The following is a 22781-nucleotide window of genomic DNA, read 5'->3' as shown; positions in this document are numbered from 1 at the left end:
ATATCTTGCCTTGTTAACTATCAACCAGTCCCACACGACATCCTTTGTAGCAGCGACTTAGTGCAAGCACGTAATAATTCCAGCCCACATTCCAATTATGTTAGTATCAACATATATGGCACCGAATTAATTCCATATATCTGGTGATGTAGGTTGTAGATGAATTGAGAGATGGAGAAAAAAGGCGGAGAAGAAAGATAGCTGGATGGGGTAGAAACGTGTCGGGGGAGGACGGGGAGCTACCTCGTTGGGGCTTTGCTGGCGATGGTGCGGACGCGGAAGCGGAGACCCCTCTCCATCGTTGGCAGACACGGGATTACAGGATAGGCGAAGCAGCAACCCCAGGATGGGAAGAAACGTGAGGGGAAGAGGGTGTACCTCGTTTGGGCTTCAATGGCGACGGCGCACGAGGACCGGTGCTCCTCCGCCCCCTCCTCCAGCGTGTCCGAGAGAACAAGGCTCAGCAGCTCGTCCGAGCTCCAGGTTCAGCGCGGCGCCTCGGTCAAGCTCCAGGCGCAGCAGCTGGATGGCGGGCGGGAGGCGACCTAGCAGCGGGGAACCGAGGCGGCGGGCTGGCGGCGGCGGCAGGAACGGCCCTACCCTAAGCGACATGAGGCACCGCCGAAATCACAAGCAGCCATGGACGCATGGACACGAAACTGAAGAAACACCCAACAATACCACGTTCATCTGAAACCGACCATGCGAGGAGTTTACGCGTCGCGCACAACCGCCCCAGACGCCGAAACTCTGACAGGCAAACGCGCGAGGTGGGTCCTGCGAAAACGACCTGCAGCTCAACCAGGGACGCCCCCAAGCCTGGTAGCTTAGTGCTCTTTAAGGATTGAGTTGAAGACCTAAAACAGAGCCACATATGAGGGGTGTTCAAAGATGTGTGCATTGCCCATCTTTGCCCACGAGTCTTTTTTTGGTGAACTAGTTGGTGCATGTAATTCAATTAATTCTGACTTGCGGCATCAACTACTAATCAGTTGTTGCTTTTTTGAGGAGGTAACTTTCTATATTTTCGCCGAAAGCAACTTCTCGGTAGAAATCTTAAACATCAACTGTAAAACATGTAAAACAGGTTATTAACTACCTGATAGTAATTCTGTCGGGTGCATATTTCTTCGACGGTAACTATTTAACGCCGCATGAGCATGGCAAATTTACATAAATATTCAACCTTAATTGTAGTTCTGGATAGTAAATACCCTTCAATAACTCTCCATCGATGCATAATTCTTCAGCGGTATTTCCAAAATATAAAACGGCATGCCATCATCTTTTTTACCTGGGAAAATAATTTTCTGCTCTTCTATGGTACCATCGAAAAGTACCACTTTTTTTTTCATGTTTTAGACTTTCTTAAATTTCTACATTCAGCAATATTTAATTATTCGCCAGTAATTGTTTCAGTTGTATTCCAACTTGCGGCGTCAACTACTTATCAGTAGTTTTTTTAAAGGCGGTATCTTTCTATATTTTCACCGAAAGCAACTTCTCGGTAGAAATATTGAACATCAACTGTAAAATTGGTAAAACAAGTATTTAACGAGCTGATAGTAATTCTTTCGGGTGCATATTTCTTCGATGGTAACTATTTAACGGCGTGGAAGCACGGTACATTTTACAAAAATATTCAACCTCAATTGTAATTCTGGGCAGTAATTACCCTTCAGTAACTCTTCATCGATCATAATTCTTCAGCGATATTTCCAAAATAAAAACGATGTTTGCCATCTCTTTTACCTGAGAAAATAAAGTTGTGCTCTGCTATGGTATCATTAAAAAAATCACTCCATCGTCGGCCATCTCTTTTACCGAGGAAGAATACTATTACCTTCTTCTACGGTATCTTTAAAACGATATACTTACTCCACCACCCGCTGTCTCTTTCACCTCGAGAAAATACTACCATTTTCTTCTGTACCAACTCCGTCGTACGTCGTATCTTTCAACTGGTGTGAGTTTTCCTCGCTCAGTGCTACTGGCATATTACCCTTTTTCCCCATCGTGCTAGGATCATATAGAGTTTTTTTTCATACTACCCTCTTTTTCATCTTAGTGTTTCCCTCTTTGGTGATTCCTTTCCTTTCACCATCGTAAATACAACTTCTAATAGGAAAAATGTTTACTTTTACCTATTTTCAAACAAGTAGTTTTGCACTTTTCTCATTCATGCCTTCCTCTAATAGATGAGTTTGACAATTCCACTTTTGCTTCTTCTTCTCGAAATTGAGATATTTATTAAGGAAGAACATAGGAGGATCTACCATCCCTTTTGCCCGGGCAGCCGCCCAAGCTTTCGGTCGGACGGCAAGCCTATTTTCGTCAAAATTTCATATGTATTTGATAAAACTTAGCCTACAAAATTTCATATGAGGAAGGATGTCCCGATATACAAATAGGCTAACAGCCAAGAGCGCCATGACACCTGGTTGCGGGGTGGATGTACAAACCCAGCACATGAGTTCAAATCCTCACGGGTGCAAATTTAGGTTCCTATTTATACTTGAGGCTCAGGCTGGTCCCGGTACTCATGCAATTTATCTTGAGGACTATGCTTTAATCTTAATTAATATTAAAAATCTTAGTACTCATGTCAAATGGCTGTGTGCATCCCTAGTTGGTGCAGAGGCCGGAAGTGAAATTCTCCCCATTTTAAAGGTAGCAACCTCGTTGAAGGTACCATTTTCTCACCTCTCCATAGACGACGCCTGCATGAGCACCGAGCGTGCGCCGACCGCGCCTAGGGTCGACTACGGTCCGTCACCAGCATCCTCCGCACCAGACCTTAGGGCGTCGGGGTCCAGATTCGTTTGTCTCGAGGAGGTAGAGGCGGCGGAGGATGCAGCATGGGAACTCGCGAAAGATGTAGCCTGGCTAGGGTTGGAAATGGAGTCGGTTGTTTCGCCGATCGGTAGGGAGCCGGAGCTGTAGCGGGCGGAGGTGGAGGCGGAGTTCTGGGAGAAGATAGGATTCCCCACGATGGAGTCGAGGTCGTGGCCAAGATCGCCGCCAGAGGTAAGGTGTTTTCCTTGCAGGTACCCGGAGCGATCAAGGTCGGAGTCACCGCCACCGGTTGGGATTGTCAAGGAGGCTCTGACCCGGACTAGTTCTTCTTCTCCTGGGGGTTTGAAGATGTCGCCGAAGCTGAAGATGAAGCCGTGGAAGGGGCCATTACCCCGGCGTCACTGCACTCCGGTGCCGGTGTTTGGAGAATTCCTCGAGCAGGCGCCCTCGCGTGCGTCGGGGTCAGACGCTTCCCACCCTCAGCGGAATTCCCCGCAGGCGGATGGTTCTGGGAGTCGGCCTTCCCATGCAGCGGGGGCACCGTCGGCAGCGCTATCGATCTCGGAGACGACGATCACGGAGGCCACGCGCGGGAGTCATGGTGTGGTTTCGGCTGGGCCCGACCGGAGGTGGCTTAATTTGGGCTAGGCCATCATGGCCTTCCAAAAACGCTACTGCTCCGGGTAACGCCATGATCGTCTTCCTTCAATCGACGTGGTTTCCTCCTCGACCTACGCAAGCGCATCACATATGTTCTCCGCCTCCAACGGTTCCTCGTCTTCGTCCTCAGCTCCAGCCATGACGCGTCCATCGTTCGCGACCGTGGTCTGCGGCCCTCCCTGTCCTCTGCGCCCGGGGACGGCGGGAGTTCCTCCATCCGCACCAGCGGGTGCGGGGGCTGCTGCTTCTCGTCCGACTTCCACGGCAGCGACGTAACAACAGTACAATGGCTCTTCGGAGTTCCAAGGGTGGCCTCAGGGGGTGCTCATACCGCCAGTTCAGCGCAAGGTTTTAGTCCGCCACCGCAATACCAACCCCTACAGCAGCAGCAATTCCCGTACCAAGGGCACTTCGGGCCTCCGGGTGGCAACATGCAACACCAACAAGGGCCAAGCCAGCTCTACCAATACCCCATGCAGCCCGGTTCTTTAGCTCCTCCTCAGAATCAACATCAGGGCCCCCAAGTGGCCGCGAAGAAGAGGAAGAAGAAGACTCCGGTTGCGCCTGCTCAGCCAATGGTGGATAGTGTTGCGGCGCTGCTGCCTTTGGCGCCGCAGCCTGCTGTACCCCAGCCGACGGCGGATCCCCCACAGACGGTCACAGTTGTGCCTGCAGTTGGGGCCAGGTTACAAAGGCAAAGAAAAGTGGTCATTGCTGGAAGTGTGCTGTCAATACTCATGCCACTAAGGACTGCAAGGTGGTACACTACTGTTTGGTATGCAATAATGCAGCTCATCCCACTGCGCAATGTCCTATTTTGAAGCTTCCTAAGCCAGTTGGGTACTTGGTGGGGTGCGGCAATGATGCGACACTTAATTTTTACCTTCCAGATTCTGTCCATAAGCCACACTTGTTACCTTCAGGGGCACCGACTGCGTTGGTTCAAGTCTCTGGGGAGATGGTTCCACCTTCTGCTATTCAGAGCTTGTTGGCACGCATGTGTCCTGGATATGCTAATTGGAAGTGGGAAGCAGTTGCTCATGGGGCAAATGCCTATCTTATTGCTATTCCTTATGCCGAGGATCTGGAGAGGATCGACGGTATGCAGATGGGGGTTCCTAATGTTAAAGCGCAGGTGTCTGTTAGTTCTTGGAAAAGAGAGGATGTTGCTCCGCTCTTTGTTATGGAGCCTGCGTGGATTCATGTGGATGGTGTTCCTCACACAGTTCGACATTTTCATGGTTTATGGGCAGTTGGTTCTCTTATTGGATCTACTTTAGATGTGGACCTTGTTTCTCTCAGAAGCCAGGGTATTGTGTGTATTCTGATCGCGATGGGTGACCTTACGACTCTTCAGAAGGATATGGATGAAGCCAATGTTCTTTGTCTGGAGGTTGTGGTCTCGCTCAAGCTCAATGGGTACAGTTTGAGATTCCCTAGACAACCATCTCAGTATACCCCAGATCCTGGGTTCAGACCATTCTTCTGGAAGGAGGCTGGTGATGGTGATGGTCCCGATGGGTTTGGCGATGATATGGCTAATGAGCAGCCGTCGGGTGTTCCGCATGATGGGGTGATGGATGTTGATGCCGCACCACAGGCTACTGGGAGCACGAGTTACACTGCGGCTCCGGTCTTGCAGAGGGCGGTGACACCGTACAATCACTCTCCTTCTACTCCGAGAGGAAAGGAAATCGTAGCGCGTGTGCGAGTTACGTCTCCCTCGTTGATTGCTCCATTACCTTCAGCAGAGGGGTCCCGACCCGCTTCGCCGTCTAGGGTGCGAAGCTTCATGCAAGGACGCACACAACCCACTACTTCGTCTACTTTGCCTACTTCGCCTTCTTCGCCGCCCGCGCCAGCATCACCAGGAGGTACCTCGGCGTTGGGTTCTACGGAGAGGGTGGAGGAGCACGTTTCTGGTGCTGCTCTACTTACCGCCGTGCAGAAGTCTGACATGGCTGCGGCGGCTGCGCATGAGAATGAAGCTGCAACTGCTGCTGTTGCTAGCGTACGTGTGGAGCAGGCAGTTTTTGCTGCTGCTGCTGCACCTACACAAGAGGTGGTGGCAGCAGGCAGCAACAGCTGCTGCTTCTTTTCAGCCGACGGAGATAGCTGCAGCCGCGATGGCTACTGCCGCGCAGAGGGAAAGGCCGTAGCGACGACAGCTGCGACGCGGGAGGGTCTTGCACCGGCTCCTTGGGCAAGGCCGTAGCAACGACAGCAGCGACGCGGGAGGGTCTTGCACCGGCTCCTTGCCCGGCTTCGATGGGGACGGTTGCGACGAGGGAGGGTCCAGCCCAGACCCCTGGTCGGTACGGCGCCACCTTCGATGGGGACGGTTGCAGACCTGCCACGAGCTCATGCGGGAGCGACCGGGGCCTCTGTGATGGCAAGGGCTTCTACATCGACTACGCCATCACCCTTGCCATCTACGGGGGCTCAACAGCTTGCGTTTTTAGACCGCGGTCGAGGGGGGTCTACGCCGCCTACCCCCTCCTCACCTCGGTCGTCGACGCTTTCGGTTACTTCAGTGGAGTTGCCTCCTCAGCCTACGCACCCTACTCCTACTCATCAGCCTGAGCTAAGAAGGAGCGGGCGATATGCGATGGCTGAGGATGGGGCTGGGGCTACGGACGAGGATATGAAGCAGAGGGCGATGCGTCGTAAGGCGGCAAAGAACCTGGATGCGGCAGGTACGAAAAGTTCCTCCACGTCTTTTACTAGTTTTTCAGATTCCAAAATTTCTTCTACATTAGGTAGTGTAGGTGTTTCTTTGGGTCGCACCTCGGAGGAAATTTCGGTTTTGGCAAACGTCTTGAGGCATTTGGAATATGACCGTATCACGGTAATTCCAAAGGCTTCGGTGGGGGCTGAACTATCTTCTCTAGAGTAGGAGGAAGATGATGTCATCTTAGATGGTCGTCTTCTTTCTACTCTAGTATGTGGTATTTCGGAGGTGGACTTGGAGCATTCGGGGTTAGAGTCATTTTATGACCTAAAAGCCTCTCGACGGTCTTCTAAGTCTTATGCGTAAAAGAAGAAGGAGCATAGGTAGGGTTTAGCTACAAAATCTAAGTTAGTTTCTAAATGAATGGCATGTTTAGGAATAGCAGAGGTCTTCGTGACTTGGCTAAGCATTATCATATTGCCGATTGTTGTAAGGACTATAATTTAGATTTTATTGCTATTTCTGAGATAGGTAAGCGTGATTACTCTCAAAGTTTTCCAAACCGGTTATCCGGTGGAATAGACTTTGAATGGTTTTCTCGCCCACCTAGGGGTAGGTCTGGTGGCTTGCTCATTGGAGTCAGGACAGATTCTATGGAAGTTTTGGCTAATTCTGATGGTGAGTATCATATCAAACTTACTATTCGGAATAGAGCTGATAATTTCATTTGGAGTCTCATCTCCGTTTATGGTGCGGCCCAGGATAACTTTAAGGCTGACTTTTTACGTGAGCTTGTGAATCTTGCAAAAGATGATCCATACCCTATTCTTATAGGGGGAGATTTCAACTTGCTGAGATTCCTCCATGAGAAAAGTAAAGGCCCTTTTAATGGCCACTGGCCTTTCTTGTTTAACGCTGTCATAGATAGCTTAGACTTCTAACCTAGCCACTGCCTCCTCCTCTCCCGCCCCCCTCCCGAGCGGCGGCGGAGGATCTACCTGCCCCGCTCCGAGCAGCATCCCCCGGACCGCCGCACCTCAGCCGCCGCTGCTGCCGGCCTAGGCCCTGGCCTTGGCCCCGGCTCCGGCCCCGGCCCGGCCACTGCCCCGGCCCCGGCCTCGGCCACGGCGGCGGTGGCGGCGCCCCTTCCGTCGAACGACGAGGGGGAGGAGAGGGTTTCCAGGGTGGCGTTCCATGGGAGGCGATGAAGCGCCGGTGGAGGAAGCCGGGTGGCACGGCTACTTGGCCGGGGCCTGATGCTCTCCATCGGTAGCCATGGAGGATTCGGTGGAGCGATGGCGGCCTCCGCCCCCTGTAACACCCCAAATTTTAAAACAAAGAGAAAATGAATTTCCTTTTTCCAAAAATGAGAACCAACAAAATCTTTTCTTAAATAGAGTGCTATGCTTAGTGCTCATACCTATTACTTGTGTTTTTGCCATGATGAGTGTAATTATGCTTATGTGATAAACCCTAAAACCTTAAAGTGATCAAGTGAAGATCACAAACCAAATAAAATAAAAGAGAAAGAGATCAAGTAAGAAAAACCCTAAACCCTAACCTTCTCAAAATCTTTTGGATCTATTTTGAGAAACCCAAAATAGAAGAGAAATACACATGTGGGCCTATAGCCCTAATATGGAAGTTTTGAACTCTATTTTTCTTACTTTGCTAAAATGGTGGTGAACCCTTGCAAAACTTACTAAACCCTAAAACCTCATCCCTCTGGTCATCAATCTTTGAAAAATAAAATAAAAAAGAAAAGATCTTATTTAAGAAAAAAATATATGCAAGCCTTTGGCTACTTTTTGAAAATGATGAGCTTTGCTTTGTCTACCTTGAGTAGATGAATTGAAATACCTCAACACACTCAACAAAGCACTTACCAACCAATTCAAGTAAGAAACAAAATAAAATCCAACATATGCATAGAGGCATATGTGGCACTTAGCCAAATTATCAAATCTTGACCTAGCCACTTCCATTGCCTCAAAATGGTTTGAACCTTTCACCCAACTCAATCTAACACCAAATAAACCTCACTCTTGCCAAAGTGAAGCAAAGAAAAATAAAAGAATAAAAGCTAGAAAATCCCAAAACCCTCACATATGGTTTATGCCATTTTTCCAAATCTTTGCCCTAGACCAATTTAGCCTTCACCATTAGTTGTAATATGTTACTAAACACTTATTACAACTTTTGGAACCAAAGAAACACAATTCAAATCAAAATCCAACTCAAGTTGTGCTCACATATGATGATGGTCAAATCTGCCAATTATATTCTGGTCACCACTTTGAGCCCTGTTATTTAAGGAATTCTAAACTAAACTTTGCCCAAACTTTTCACCTCATCCAAGACAACATAAAAGTGAACAACTTTGCTCAAGCACCCCTCTGCAAACTCTCTTTGGATCCAAGGATATGATCAAGCAAAGTTGGAACCAGATTACAAAATGAAGATCATATGCAATTTGAGATTTTGCATATCAACACCATTTTGACCACCACCACCTCCATTCTACTTCTCATATTATATCTTTACACTCCACCAAAAATAACTTCAAATTTTGCAAACTTTTCTCTTGCGGCCATTTCAACAAACAGGTTGTGAGCACCAAACTGAAATTCACATACATTGCAATGTCCAGCATGTAATGGCCTAAACCATCCCCATTAGGTCATCATTTGTACTCCATTGACCTCTCTCTACCCTGCCAAGCACATCAGACAAGAAATGGTACACCATTGCATCATCAATAGAAGGAAACCATGCCATGACGTGGCATGGCATGAGCTCACCATGCCAACTCCTCTTCTGGCCCACCCCAGCATCCTCCACCTTGTCAAACGCATGCACCACACTTCACTGAGCCTACTCGACACCTTGCTCGACATTTTCGTGCACCAGACACGCCAGGGACGCGACGCCCAGACGTGCCAGTAACGTGCATGCGCGCGCCAGAGCGTGCACGGCGAACGCCACGGTGCCCGCGTCGCCTCGACGTTCTGTGCCTTCCCCGGACCCCCTCTCTCGCCACGCGTCTCGCCGCAGCACGGGGAACACGAAGGACACGCTGACGTAGCCGACCCGTGCCCGCCGCCGCCGGAGACAAGGACGAAATCCCGCCGCATCCGCGCCAGTACGCGCCATCGCCCGACCGTCGTACGCCTCGCTATACCGTGCCATTAATGCCCCAAGGACCGCCGTGACGTCGCCTACCTCCTGCGCACCTTCCTCGCCCCTTCGTCGCCCTGGAACGACGGCCTCGCCGTTGACCTCGTCCGCGCCTCGCAGCACACTCGCCCCTCTATAAATACCGAGCTCCCCTCAGCCATCCAAGCACACCAGCAGCATCCCCACTCTTCCCTCGCCCTCCTCGACCACTTCCCCTTCTTGATTCATCACCGGAGCTCCCCAATTTAGCCGTCGGAGCCCGCCAGTACCTCATCTCGCCGGCGTCGATTCAGGCCACCTCCAGCCTCGCCACTGGTACCAGCGCACTCGCCGTCGACGACAACCTCGCCTCGCGTCAACGCCGACCCTCGCCGGAGCCTCAGCTCGCCGCCAACCCCCTATCCCGTCGTGCCAGCACCTCCCTTCTCCCCGACGACGACGACGACGTGCGACCGTCGGATCGCCATCTAATCCAACCGCTCACGATCACCGGTACCGTTTCGGTAAGAGTAAGTCGCTGACGTGCGGGCCCCTTTGTAAGTTGGCCCGTGGCGCGTTGAAACGCTAACTGGGCCGGCCCATTTCCCTCTCTCCCTCGCTGGCCCGTTAACTTTCCCGCCAGAGCCCAAAGATTTGAATTGGTTTAATTCAGTTTAGTTTAAATTCAAATACTGGTCCTGTCTTAGAAATTAAATAGTTTCAAATCTACTCAACCAGTTTTGATGAACTTTATATTGGTGGAAAGCTGGAAAAAAGATCTATCCAACCCCACTGGTCCCACTTCAAAATCTTGTGTAGAATTAATGTGACAAAAATAACAAGTCATAGACTTTTCAGTATTCAAATAAATCTTAAAAATCAACCACTTTGAATTTTGAAGTAAATCCAATTGCTATAATTCAAATCTCACTTACACTAATTGTTTATGCAAAAATATGGTATGGTTACTTTGAATGATCATGTCCTAGCTTAATTAAAGGACTATATGGCTAGTTCTAGTCAAAGATATTGTCCAAAACTATTAATAAATCACATGGGAGTTTTTCTCTCATTTAAATCTTGTCATGAACAATTCAAAATGAGGTAAAGACTCTGGTCATTTAGGTCTCATATGAATTTCTTAATGATATTAAATCTTTACCATATTAGGATTAAATTGTATGAGGTGCTTCACCTCCTTTAAATCATTTTCTTAAATGATGAGTATGAAGAGGTTGACTTAGTCAACCTAGGTCATATATTATTCATAAGAGAAATTAAATCTTAATAAGATAACAAGAGGAAATTATTTCTCTAAGTAATTAAAAGTAACACCTTATTTAGTATGAGAGGAAATTATTTTTCTTAAATAAGAAAAAAACACATCTACCCACTTAAATGTAGTGTGAGATGCTAGTTTAATTTGTGTAAATTATATGAGGTGTTTTACTTCATTCAAATCTTGTCCCAAGTACTTTCATATGAAGTTTGGACCCCTGGTCAAATGCTCTCATATGAAACACTTGGTGATTTTAAATCTTAATGAGCATTGTTAAATAGTATGAGGTATTCTGCCTCATTTAAATCATTTTCTCAAATAATGGTGATGAATGGTTGACTTAGGTCAACCTGAATTCATGAGGGATTGTTTGAGAAATTAAATCTTAAAGAAGACTCAATGAGAGGAAATTATTCCTCAAGAACTATATGGAAACTATCATTTACATATGAAATGAGAGGAAATTATTTTTCCTCAAGCAAAGACCACCAATGCACCAAATTGTATTAATTGTGTGAATAGAATAGTTTGTGTGAATACATATGATTTTTAGAATAGCCAATGAATTGCTTGGTGAGTGTACCCCGTATTTCGTATTTTAGACGCTAGTACCGAGGATTATCAAGAGAAGGAGGAAGTCTACTTTCAAGGAGAAGAAGACCACTTTGACCACCTCAACCACCAAGGCAAGCTAACACCCTTGCAAGTTCTATTGTTGCAAGATAATACTCTTGCAAAGTGCAAAGCTCACCATGAGCAAGGCATTACCCCCTTTACTTTATGCTTATGATCCTATTTCCCAGTTTTACCTTACCAGCTTTATTTACTTTTGTTTTATCAAAGTACCTTTTTGATTTATGATTCACTTGATTAGTATTGGATTAGTACAATAGTATCAAGGTTAGCCTAGAAGCAATGCAAAGTACTTAGCACCCCTCATACTTAGATGCTAGTGCTAAATTAAAAGTGACTACCTGTTGACTGCCAAAACCCACCGGCGGGCAGCGGCCTTATCAACACTGTAGAGCCGGGGGGAGCCTAGAGCTGCGGCTGGCTGAGACCCCTCCGAGCGACGGCCCGCAATGCTCTTCTGGTCACACGCGGCGTTGCGAAGTGCAAGGGCGTGCCACCTGACCTATACCTGGTCGGGAAGGTGATGAGATTGCCTCGCTTAGTTTCCTGCAGGGCATACATGTAAACGTTAAATACGAGCCTCGATCGGCTCTCGGGTTATCTCGTGAATCGGCTCAAAGAGCCGATCCACCCATGGTCCGTACGGGGTGTACGAACACTTGGTGGTCCCGCTTGATCAAGATGAAGCTAATGAGATCTACGACGATTTAGGGTTTTCACCACATAATCGGATCATCCTACTCCAGGTTGGGCCAGATGGCCACGCACGGTGCTCGTAAGCCGATCCTAAACAAGGCCCGAAAACCAACATGAAGTTGATCCTAGGAACATCCCGTTTAGGACTTGCGAACGCCACCCTACGTGCCACAGGATCCTCCCCCCCTTTGTAAGGCCAAACTATTGCAGATATTAAACTAATCCTTGTAGAACAAGGAGCAATCGTAACGGATCAGATCTACTAAATAATGATCAAGCGGGGTGCCGCCCCCACACCCGGGATAGGCGTGAGGACGGCTAGATATGCAAGGGTTGCACTACGTAAGCATGCTTAAACGAAGAACAATGCTAACCCTAACACATCTAATGATAACTACGTTGCTCGCCATCAAAAGCGCTTCAAGTACGAGCAACGCATGAACAACGTGGGGCTTGTGCTGCCTAGATCGCAAGATGCGATCTAGGCAGCATGTCGCTTACCCGATAGAAACCCTCGAGACGAAGGAGTTGGCGATGCGCCGAGATTGGTTTGTTTTTGGGGTTGAACGTGAGTTGTTGTTTATTCCATAAACCCTAGGTACATATTTATAGTCCAGGGGACTTTCTAATGTGGGCATGCACTAAACCGTGCATGACTAAGATTCTATCTCTAAACTAAAACGGATCTAATATGTTACAGATACACGGGCAATTAAACCCAACAGGCCGATTCATATAATTCTCCACGTATATTTCTTTAAGCCCATCTTGACTGCGGCCCACCTCTGACTCGGTTAAATCTTGGTGATAACACATGCCCCCCTGGTTTTGGAAATGGAATTTCCAAAATCAATACGCTCTCGTTGGGTCATGTCGTGGCAGAACCGTCGCAGTATCCGTTATCATGATGACTTGCCTTCTCAACTTCTCCGCGTGATTTGGCAGTCTTTTCTCTTTCTTTCAAACACCACTTCCTCGGAAACTGCTGTGGCATTGAATTTTCACCATCCCCCTTTATTTAACCGCCACGAACAGTTTCTGCCCTGCATCCTCACATTAGCAGCCCAAAAACCCTCCTGCACCATCATGTCTTCTTCCTCCTCAGCCCCATCGGACTCCTCCAGCCAGTCCTCCATGTCCCGCGAACCGACGCCGGAGCACAACCCAGCGGCAGCCCATGCGGCCAATACCCGCCGCGCCATTGCGGCCGGGGAGGAGTCAGATCATGACTTCTCCATCTGGTCCGAGGACGACCAGTCCTCGACGGACGGGGAAAGCGACCTCCGTTTCCTCGCCGACGGGGAATCGGAGGAGGAGAGCGATGACGATCGCTTCTCCTGGGACGACTTCACCTCCTCCGAGGGGGTGATGGAGGAAGAAGAGGAGGAGGAGGACGACGACGACGACTCCCTCGAAGGCTACCCACCAGCGAAGCGCCTTCGCATGTGGTGGGACGACGACAGCAGCGACGACGAGGATGGGGATGAGGCCCCCATGGAGGGCTACGGGAGTAGCGACGAAGAGCCCATCGGCAGCAGTGCCGATGAGAGCTCGGAGGATGATGATGAGGACAACGACGGCCCGTAGATAGGACCTCCGTCATAGGGTCAGTAGTGGTAGATGGGGCAATGTATCCCCTCGTATTTCCTTTTGAGAGCAATTCAGTTCTTCATGTAAGAAATCCCGCTTATCAATGAAGAGTTGTTCCCCACTTTGATTTTGCCGATTTCTTCTGAGTTTGGTTGAGCCGATTTGCCCACTTTGCCAATGTGTGATGAGCCGATAACAACGCACCGGCCCTTCAACAGAGCAATCTACCAGGCCTGTTGCCCCCCGAGTCTCAGCCGATGTAAAACAGAGACGAGGAATACGCGCATGAACTGTGTAGACCTGGGCCTGATTGTGTGCGGGGAAATTCCTTACGTAGCGTCAGCCGATTTGAACACAAATCGGCCTCTCTGAGCGGAAAGCCTTCAAGGCGAGCTGCCCCCCGAGTCCTTACTCAAGGCGAGAATGTGCCACAACCAATCCTCTTTCTTCCTCTGACAGCCGATAATCTTCCGTTCCAGCTGTACTAACCCCACAGATTAGATAATCCTCGCACAACCAGAGTTGATGGCTACGCATCGGCTGTTTCTTGATTCTTGACATGCTGCTCCTGACATTGTCATTGAAGAAATTTCCCTTGAATCGATGACCCTGCATCGGCTTTCATGTCCTTAAGTCGATGCCTGCTGCATCGGCTATGTTCGAAAATTTTCGAATTTTCACTTTTTGTTGTTTTTTTTTTTACAGCCGACCTGTGCATCGGCCCCCATATCTCAATACCCGTCAACAAAAGATGACGCTTCTGTTGTATACCCTCATATTTCTATATACACTGGCGCCCCCGAGCCGATTCCGTCAAGAAAATTGATGGTATCGGCTCCGTTGGATAACATGTTGACCCGAGCGAGAGGTAGGTGAGGATAATTTTGGCCGATTGCTGGAATCGGCCTCCACGTTGCTTGTTCGTTGCAGGTTTTGTAAGTTCCCTTCGTAAATTTTTGGGGCCGATCACAAGGATCAGCCTCTATCTGGTTTGCCCATTGGTTTGGTCTTGCTACTTGGTCAAGCTCGGATGAAACCAACCCAACCTCCGACTTGATGCGCCTCGCCGTCGCCCACCTTGTGTGCTCCGTAGAGTCGTGGAGCGCTACGCTCCGTCGGCAAGACGAGTACCATGTTTGTGCCGGCCGATGTCTCACCATCGGCTTTCCTCTGTTTAGGGCGCCACTCCATTTTCCGTGGACGACCCTCTTCATCCGGGGTTCGCTGAACCTTTGCAGCCGGATCGGGCCGTGCCTTTCTTAGCGTATGCAGGTACAACCTTTCGGCTTCCTCCAGGCCGCGCAATCGCTGAACCCTGCGCTTCGGGAACGGCTGAGTCCGTCGGGGCACCACCTTGGCCGGTGGTACCTGTCTTCTTCCACTTCTCCCTCGTCTTCCGAATCTTCAAGATCTGCCCAACGAGGTGACTCAGCGCGTTTGCTTTGTGGTGGGAGAGGCCCTAAGCGCTCGAACACAGACACGTTGGCTGCCTCCTTCTTTTTCTGATTGCATTCTGGGCAATTGCCGATTGTGGGCAATCGGCTCATTCCTGAATCCCAGCAGTGTCTGAAGAAAGGACAGTCCCAATGCCTGGCGTTGTCGTCTTGCTCCCTTGATGCTTCCGTGGCATAGCGCTCATGCTCCTCCTCATCGTGATCCTGCCGACGATATCTTCCGGCTTCTCTAGCCAAACGATCTTTTCTCGTAATAGGGTTGCCGGCGTTGACCATATTGATTAACATATTTGTTGAGGAGGTGATCGGAGAGGGGTCGCCGATATCTTATATTCTTCACCTCTCCCTCCGTGACATAGCGCTTGCCATCATGACGGAGCCGATCGCATGGAGCGGCCTCATCCGTATCCTTGCTGTGAGAGCAGCTGCCCTCATCTCCATCTTTGCCGAGTGGTTTCCGGGCCCTACCATATTGATGCTGAACGAGGGGCCTGGTCGGCAACCTTCGGGTAGGTGATTCCTACCATGTTAACGGCGGGGAAGGGTTGGGTGTCGACCTTCATGGCGTACTGGTTGAAAATTAGTCGCCCCTTCTCTATCGCCGCTTGGATGTGCTGACGCCACACCCGGCAGTCGTTGGTGGCATGGGAAAGCGAGTTGTGGAATTTGCAGTACGGCTTTCCGTTTAGCTCCTTCGCCGTGGGGAACTTGAGACCTTCAGGAACCGTCAACTGTTTCTCCTTGAGCAGGAGGTCGAAGATTTGTTCAGTCTTGGTCACGTCAAAATCAAATCCCCTGGGCGGCCCTGGCGGCTTTACCCATTTGCAGGCCACAGGGGTTCCTCCCTGCGTCCACTCAGCCACTGCTATCTCTTGGCCTCCCGCGAGCACTTCATCCTCCTCCGTATCGACCATGACTACCGCACGTTTGAACTTGTCTTGGTACAGGTCGGGGTGGCGCTCGTTCATATGCCGATAGTTTCGAACCATGTGCGCCGGTGAGGGATAATCTCGCTTGGGAGGCCATGTCCTTGAGCTGTGTTGCAAGTCCCGCTACTGCCAACTCGACTCGCTTCCTTTTCGGTTATACGAACCGAATAACATCGGTTCCTAAGATTCCTGAAGCGCCGGATGTATTCTCGTCACCGTTTCCCCGCGCTTCTGACGTAGTTGTGCTAGATCGGCAATGCCAGACTCGGAAGCTTCTGTATGGTATTGCATATGGAACTGTTCTTCCAATTGCTTCCAAGACTGGATGGAGTTCGCTGGTAGAGAGGTGTACCATCCAAAAGCCGATCCTGTGAGGGACTGTGAAAAGAGCCTCACGCGTAGCTGATCCGACACTGAAGCCGGTCCTAGTTGAGCCAAATATCGGCTGACGTGCTCGATGGAGCTGGAGCCATCTGATCCACTGAATTTGGAGAAGTCGGGGAGCCGATATTTTGGTGGCAGCGGGATCATCTCGTAATCGTCCGGGTACGGCTTGGAATAGCCGACCGCCCTTCTTTTCGGCATCATGCCGAACTGGTCTCTCGGCATGGTACCGATCTGATCCGTCTGTGCTGGCCGTAGGAGTTGCACTGCGAAGATTCGCCGGGGTGGCGTACTTGGCCTGCCACGTTTGCTTTTCCGGCTACGAGCCGAGCTGCCGGGAGCTGGGCTCGGGGGTTTCGTCGGTGTGGCGTATTTAGTCAGCCGCGTCTGCTCGGCCGCCGACGTTCCTCCTGTCTTCGCCGGAGTCCCCGATGTTGTGGCCTGGTTTGTGAGTGCCCAGTCACCACAATCCGGCACATACATGCATGCGTACCCATGAGGGATCTCCTTAGGCGCCTCCATTAAGAACTGGTAGTCACTGGGGTCGCCACCAATTCTGTAGACGAGGAATGCCGGTGTAGTCGGCACTTCAACAGGTGCTGCCAACGCAAATGGCAGCGGTGGACGGGACTGGAGTGGCAATTCTCCTTGATGCGTCCCGAGAGCTGGTCCTGACGGCGAGTACTGGTGGCTCATGATCTCCTGGATCACGCGCAGAGCGACACGCTCCAGCACGTTAACCAAGTTCTCGCAGTGGCGGTGTAGCGAGTGAGCCACCGGGTAGTTGATCTCCGCCGCGGACCCCTGGTGCGTTCCTCCGACGGGGAAGAAAGGTCTATCCCATCGAGTGCACCTTCCGGTGAGAACCCCTTCCATCCGATGCCACCGGAACGGGTTCTCCGAAAAGAGCCGATGAGGTCGGCTTCGAGGGTAGCCTTGATCTCATTGTATTGCTTCTTGAGGTCGTCGAGGCGGATCCTCGTAGGTGACCGGCGTGCCGTCCGCCATCTCGGATGTAGATGGCGATGTGGTTGATGTAGATGATGGTCCCACCGGGCGTGCTGCGAATGTGTTGACTGCCAAAACCCACCGGCGGGCAGCGGCCTTATCAACACCGTAGAGCCGGGGAGCCTAGAGCTGCGGCTGGTCGAGACCCCTCCGAGCGACGGCCCGCAATGCTCTTCTCGGTCACACGCGGCGTTGCGAAGTGCAAGGGCGTGCCACCTGACCTATACCCGGTCAGGAAGGTGATGAGATTGCCTCGCTTAGTTTCCTGCAGGGCATACATGTAAACGTTAAATACGAGCCTCGATCGGCTCTCAGGTTATCCTGTGAATCGGCTCAAAGAGCCGATCCACCCATGGTCCGTACGGGGTGTACGAACACTTGGTGGTCCTGCTTGATCAAGATGAAGCTAATGAGATCTACGACGATTTAGGGTTTTCACCACATAATCGGATCATCCTACTCCAGGTTGGGCCGGATGGCCACGCACGGTGCTCGTAAGCCGATCCTAAACAAGGCCAGAAAACCAACATGAAGTTGATCCTAGGAACATCCCGTTTAGGACTTGCGAACGCCACCCTACGTGCCACGGGATCCTCCCCCTTTGTAAGGCCAAACTATTGCGGATATTAAACTAATCCTTGTAGAACAAGGAGCAATCGTAACGGATCAGATCTACTAAATAATGATCAAGCGGGGTGCCGCCCCCACACCCGGGATAGGCGTGAGGACGGCTAGATATGCAAGGGTTGCACTACGTAAGCATGCTTAAACGAAGAACAATGCTAACCCTAACACATCTAATGATAACTACGTTGCTCGCCATCAAAAGCGCTTCAGTACGAGCAACGCATGAACAACGTGGGGCTTGTGCTGCCTAGATCGCAAGATGCGATCTAGGCAGCATGTCGCTACCCGATAGAAACCCTCGAGACGAAGGAGTTGGCGATGCGCCGAGATTGGTTTGTTTTTGGGGTTGAACGTGAGTTGTTGTTTATTCCATAAACCCTAGGTACATATTTATAGTCCAGGGGACTTTCTAATGTGGGCATGCACTAAACCGTGCATGACTAAGATTCTATCTCTAAACTAAAACGGATCTAATATGTTACAGATACACGGGCAATTAAACCCAACAGGCCGATTCATATAATTCTCCACGTATATTTCTTTAAGCCCATCTTGACTGCGGCCCACCTCTGACTCGGTTAAATCTTGGTGATAACACTACCTTAGTTGGGAACTTGTGAAATGAAATGACTTTGAAAACCTTGGGAATGATGAGTCATTCTATTTCAAAGATTTTGAAGGTGAATGTGACTTGTGAAAGACATGGTGAACTTTACAAAAACTGATGGTTGGGTTCGGATGCGATACCATTCCAATTTTACAAGTACCCCCACAATACCTGATATGGGTAGGGCTTAACTAGAAGTTTATGTATCTTAGTATGGGTTCCCTCTGAACAAGCGTCATCGGGGTTATGCCAAGGGCTGCCTCCAAAGAAATATGGAATGATGTGATATGACGTGAATATGAGGTGAATGTCCGGCCCAAGCCCTGTGCAGTTCCCGAGTCGACGGTTTGTCTTCACTCGGGAGGCCAAGCTCATGGGGAGAGATGCCTATACTAGGGTATGTAAGTGAAAGGTTATGGTTGGTAGTCCGCACACGGAGTGTGATAAATCGGGAGCCGATTAACCTCGACGGATTATTGCAAATGTTGTGGCACAAGTGTACGACCTCTGCGAGTGTAGAACTATTCGAATAGCCGCGTCCACGGTTATGGACGGTTGGAAAGGCCATACTGTTCCGTCATCAGAACTTTTCAAAAATGTGACATGTGAAGGGTGACTTGTGATTTGAAATTGAATTGGTGACTTTGAAATACAACTGAGTAGTGGGAATGACACTAATGTTCCCACTTGAGTTAGTTAGCACCTGAAGAGTTTTTATTTCAACCACTTGTGAACTAAAATTGGCTTCATGCAAAAGAAACTAGAGCTTAGCATCCCCCTTATTAGAATTGCTAGTACTTACATTAGTATTAGTTTGCGAGTACTTTAAAGTACTCACGGCTTTGTCCCTGGCTATTCAAATGGCCAGACTATGACGAGGAGCAGAACTATCAAGAGGACGACCAGCAGGACGCCTACGACAACTAGGGAATCTTCTGACGTCAAGCGTTGGCCTGTGGACTATAGAGTCCCCTTCTACTTACGCTTCCGCTATGTATTTGTGATGTGTGTTGAAACAATAGTTCAACTATTATTGTAATATTGGATCATGTGATCCATTTGTATGACGACTATGGTATGTAATGAATGATGACTTATGATATTCAACTGTTATGTCTCGCAACAACAATATTCCTGGGATTGCGATGTATGGCATAACAGGCATCTGGACTTAAGAATCCGGGTGTTGACACCCCCGGTGAAGGTTCAGCGGTGGTACGCATGATCCGCGTCGCCGTCTTCTTCCCTGGTGATCCGGCAGGAGGGACTGGCGGTTTGTGGGCTGCTGGTCTTGCTTTGTTTTTGGTGGCGGTCCTCGGGTTTCTCGCAAGCGAAGATGAAGATCTACCGGAGGTCAGTTTGCTTTGATCTGGCTGGAGAGATGAGTTCCGGAAAGCTCCGCTGGCGAATGGAACAGTGCATATTTTTCCTGTAGTTTGCTGGATCGGGTGGTATTCGGTCGCACGCACCCATGTTTTTATTCCGACCATTTGGTTCCGGAGGGAGCACCGCGAAGCTATATTTTGTGTTGACATCAGGTGCTTTTTGGTCCATGGTGAAGTCAGAAGAAGGAATATCATGAAGTCCGGATTGGTGGACTTGCTAAAGAAGGTTCGAGTCAACGTGATGTTGAGGGATCTGCTTGGCGTTCCGGGCTTGCAGCAGTGGTATGCATGTGGGGGCGGTAGCACATGGGAAGTTCAGAGTCTTACCTCTCAGGGTGAAAACCCAAGGTCTGGCCTTAACTAGTTGTGCCTGGCAATGTTCTTGTTGGAGTCATTGTTTTCAGAGTGGGGACTATCTTCAGGGGGGAAATCCTAAGACCTTTGGTCGGGCGACGACGGCGCTGGTGCACTGTTTCCTTCTTGGAAGCGTCTCTTTTGGAGAGTCTGTACTTCAGGTGTTGTCACGGTGGTGGTTGTTTTGCTGTTGCTAGGTCTAGAAGGCTTTAGCGGGACTTTTCTTTCTTAGTTTTCTTTACTCTTTTTTGGCGGTGTGCATCCGTACTGCCATTAGGGTGGGGCGTTGTTGCAGAGGCTGGGTGTAATTGGTATCTTTTGATATTAATATATTCCCTTTATCGAAAAAGATAGCTTAGACTTGAGAGAGGTCGAGATGGCAGGCCGACAGTTTACATGGGCTAAAAGTTTACCTGACCCAACATACGAAAAATTAGACCGCGTGTTGATGGACACCAGGTGGGGGGATAAATATCCGATGGTGTCAGTCCACGCTTTTGAACGTATTGAAAAACTGTCGGACCATGCTCCCATACTTTTAACTACCGGGTTAACAAGACTGCTATCTAAGAAACCATTTAAGTTTGAACTTGGATGATTACAGCGGGAATGTTTTTACGAGATGGTTAAAACTGTGTGGGAAAGACCAATGTATGCCAACAATCCGGTTATAAGGTGGAATAAAAAGATACGAGCTGTCCGCAAACACCTTTCTGGATGGGCGAGGCTTACAACGGGTATTCTTAAAAAGGAGAAGCTTCAACTATCATCTATCATAGATGACATAGAAGCGATTTCTGAAGTGAGACCGCTAACGAGCATTCAATTGGATTTGAAAAATCAATCTAATACTCAATTAGCGGGTCTTCTTCGGGAAGAAGAGTTGAAATGGTACCGACGTTTAAAGGCCCAATTCATTCTGGAAGGAGATTTGAATACGACATATTTTCATGGGATTGCCAATGGCCGTCACACGAAATAACGTATACAATCTCTAGTACAAGATGAGGTTCTAATTGAAGGCCATGAGCAACTAAAATCCTACATTACTAATTATTACAAGATTCTATTTGGACCGCCAGAGGAGAGTTCCTTCTCTCTGGATGAGTCCCAAATAGCAGATATACCCCAAGTGTCTCAGGAGGAAAGTGTTGTATTAACGGCTCCTTACTTCGAGAAGGAAGTTAAAAAGGCTATTTTCCAAATGGAACATAACAAAGCCCCAGGTCCAGATGGTTTCCCTGCTGAATTTTATCAGAATTTTTGGGATACAATCAAGGACGACCTTCTACAAATGCTCAGTGTTTTACACGCTGGACAACTAGAATTATTCTGTCTAAATTTTGGTGAGGTTATCTTGTTACCCAAAGTTAAAGAGGCAGAAAGGATCCAACAATATAGACCCCTTGCCTCTTAAATGTAAGTTTCAAGATATTCACGAAAGTGGCCACCATTAGACTGAATACAGTGGCTGATCATGTGGTAATGTCGTCGCAAACCACTTTCATGCAAGGACGCAACATCCTAGATGGGGTTGTGGTTCTACATGAGGCGGTTCATGAACTGCATACCAAAAAGTTAAATGGGGTAATCTTAAAACTTGATTTTGAGAAAGCTTATGATAAAGTCAACTGGTCTTTCCTCCATCAGACACTCAGGATGAAAGGTTTTTCATCAGAGTGGAGAGCGTTGATCGATAATTTTGTGTATGGAGGAAGTGTAGCGATACGTGTCAATGATGATACGGGACGCTTCTTCCAGACATGAAAAGGTTTACGCCAAGGTGACCCTCTATCACCACTTTTATTCAACATTGTGGCGGATATGCTCGCTATATTGATCGAACGAGCTAAATCTGATGGTCAAATTGAAGGAGTGATTCCACATCTTGTAGATGGGGGTTTATCACTACTTCAATATACCGATGATACAATTTTATTTATGGAGCATGATCTTGATAAAGCTCGAAATTTGAAGCTGATTTTGGCTGCTTTTGAGCATTTATCGGGACTCAAAATAAACTTCCATAAAACTGAATTGTTCTGTTTTGGCGACGCTCAGGACTCAGTCGCCGAATATTCGGAACTATTTGGCTGTGAGAAAGGCCAGTTTCCTATCAACTATCTGGGTATCCCGATGCATTATCGGAGATTAACGTTGGCTGAGCGGAAATTATTCGAGGAAAGACTTCAGAAGAGACTTAGTAGTTGGAAAGGTAAAATGCTATCCCTAGGAGGAAGATTGATTCTCATTAATTCAGTACTCACCGATATGGTGTTGTATATGATTTCCTTCTTCATATTACCAAAAGGTGTATTACACAAGCTCGATTATTATAGATCGAGATTTTTTTGGCAAGGGGATAGTGAAAAAAAAATATCGACTGGTCAAGTGGTCTTTCGTATGCCAACCTAAAGATATGGGTGGGATTGGAGTTCACGACCTTGAAGTCAAGAACTCAGACCTATTAGGTAAGTGCCTTTTTAAGCTACTAACCGAAAATGGCGTATGATAGACCATGGTTAGAATAAAGTACATCGGCGACAAAACGT

This window comes from Lolium rigidum, chromosome 3 (genome assembly GCF_022539505.1).
Source record: "Lolium rigidum isolate FL_2022 chromosome 3, APGP_CSIRO_Lrig_0.1, whole genome shotgun sequence".
NCBI lineage: Eukaryota > Viridiplantae > Streptophyta > Magnoliopsida > Poales > Poaceae > Lolium > Lolium rigidum.
Note: the sequence above shows the minus strand (reverse complement) of the source record.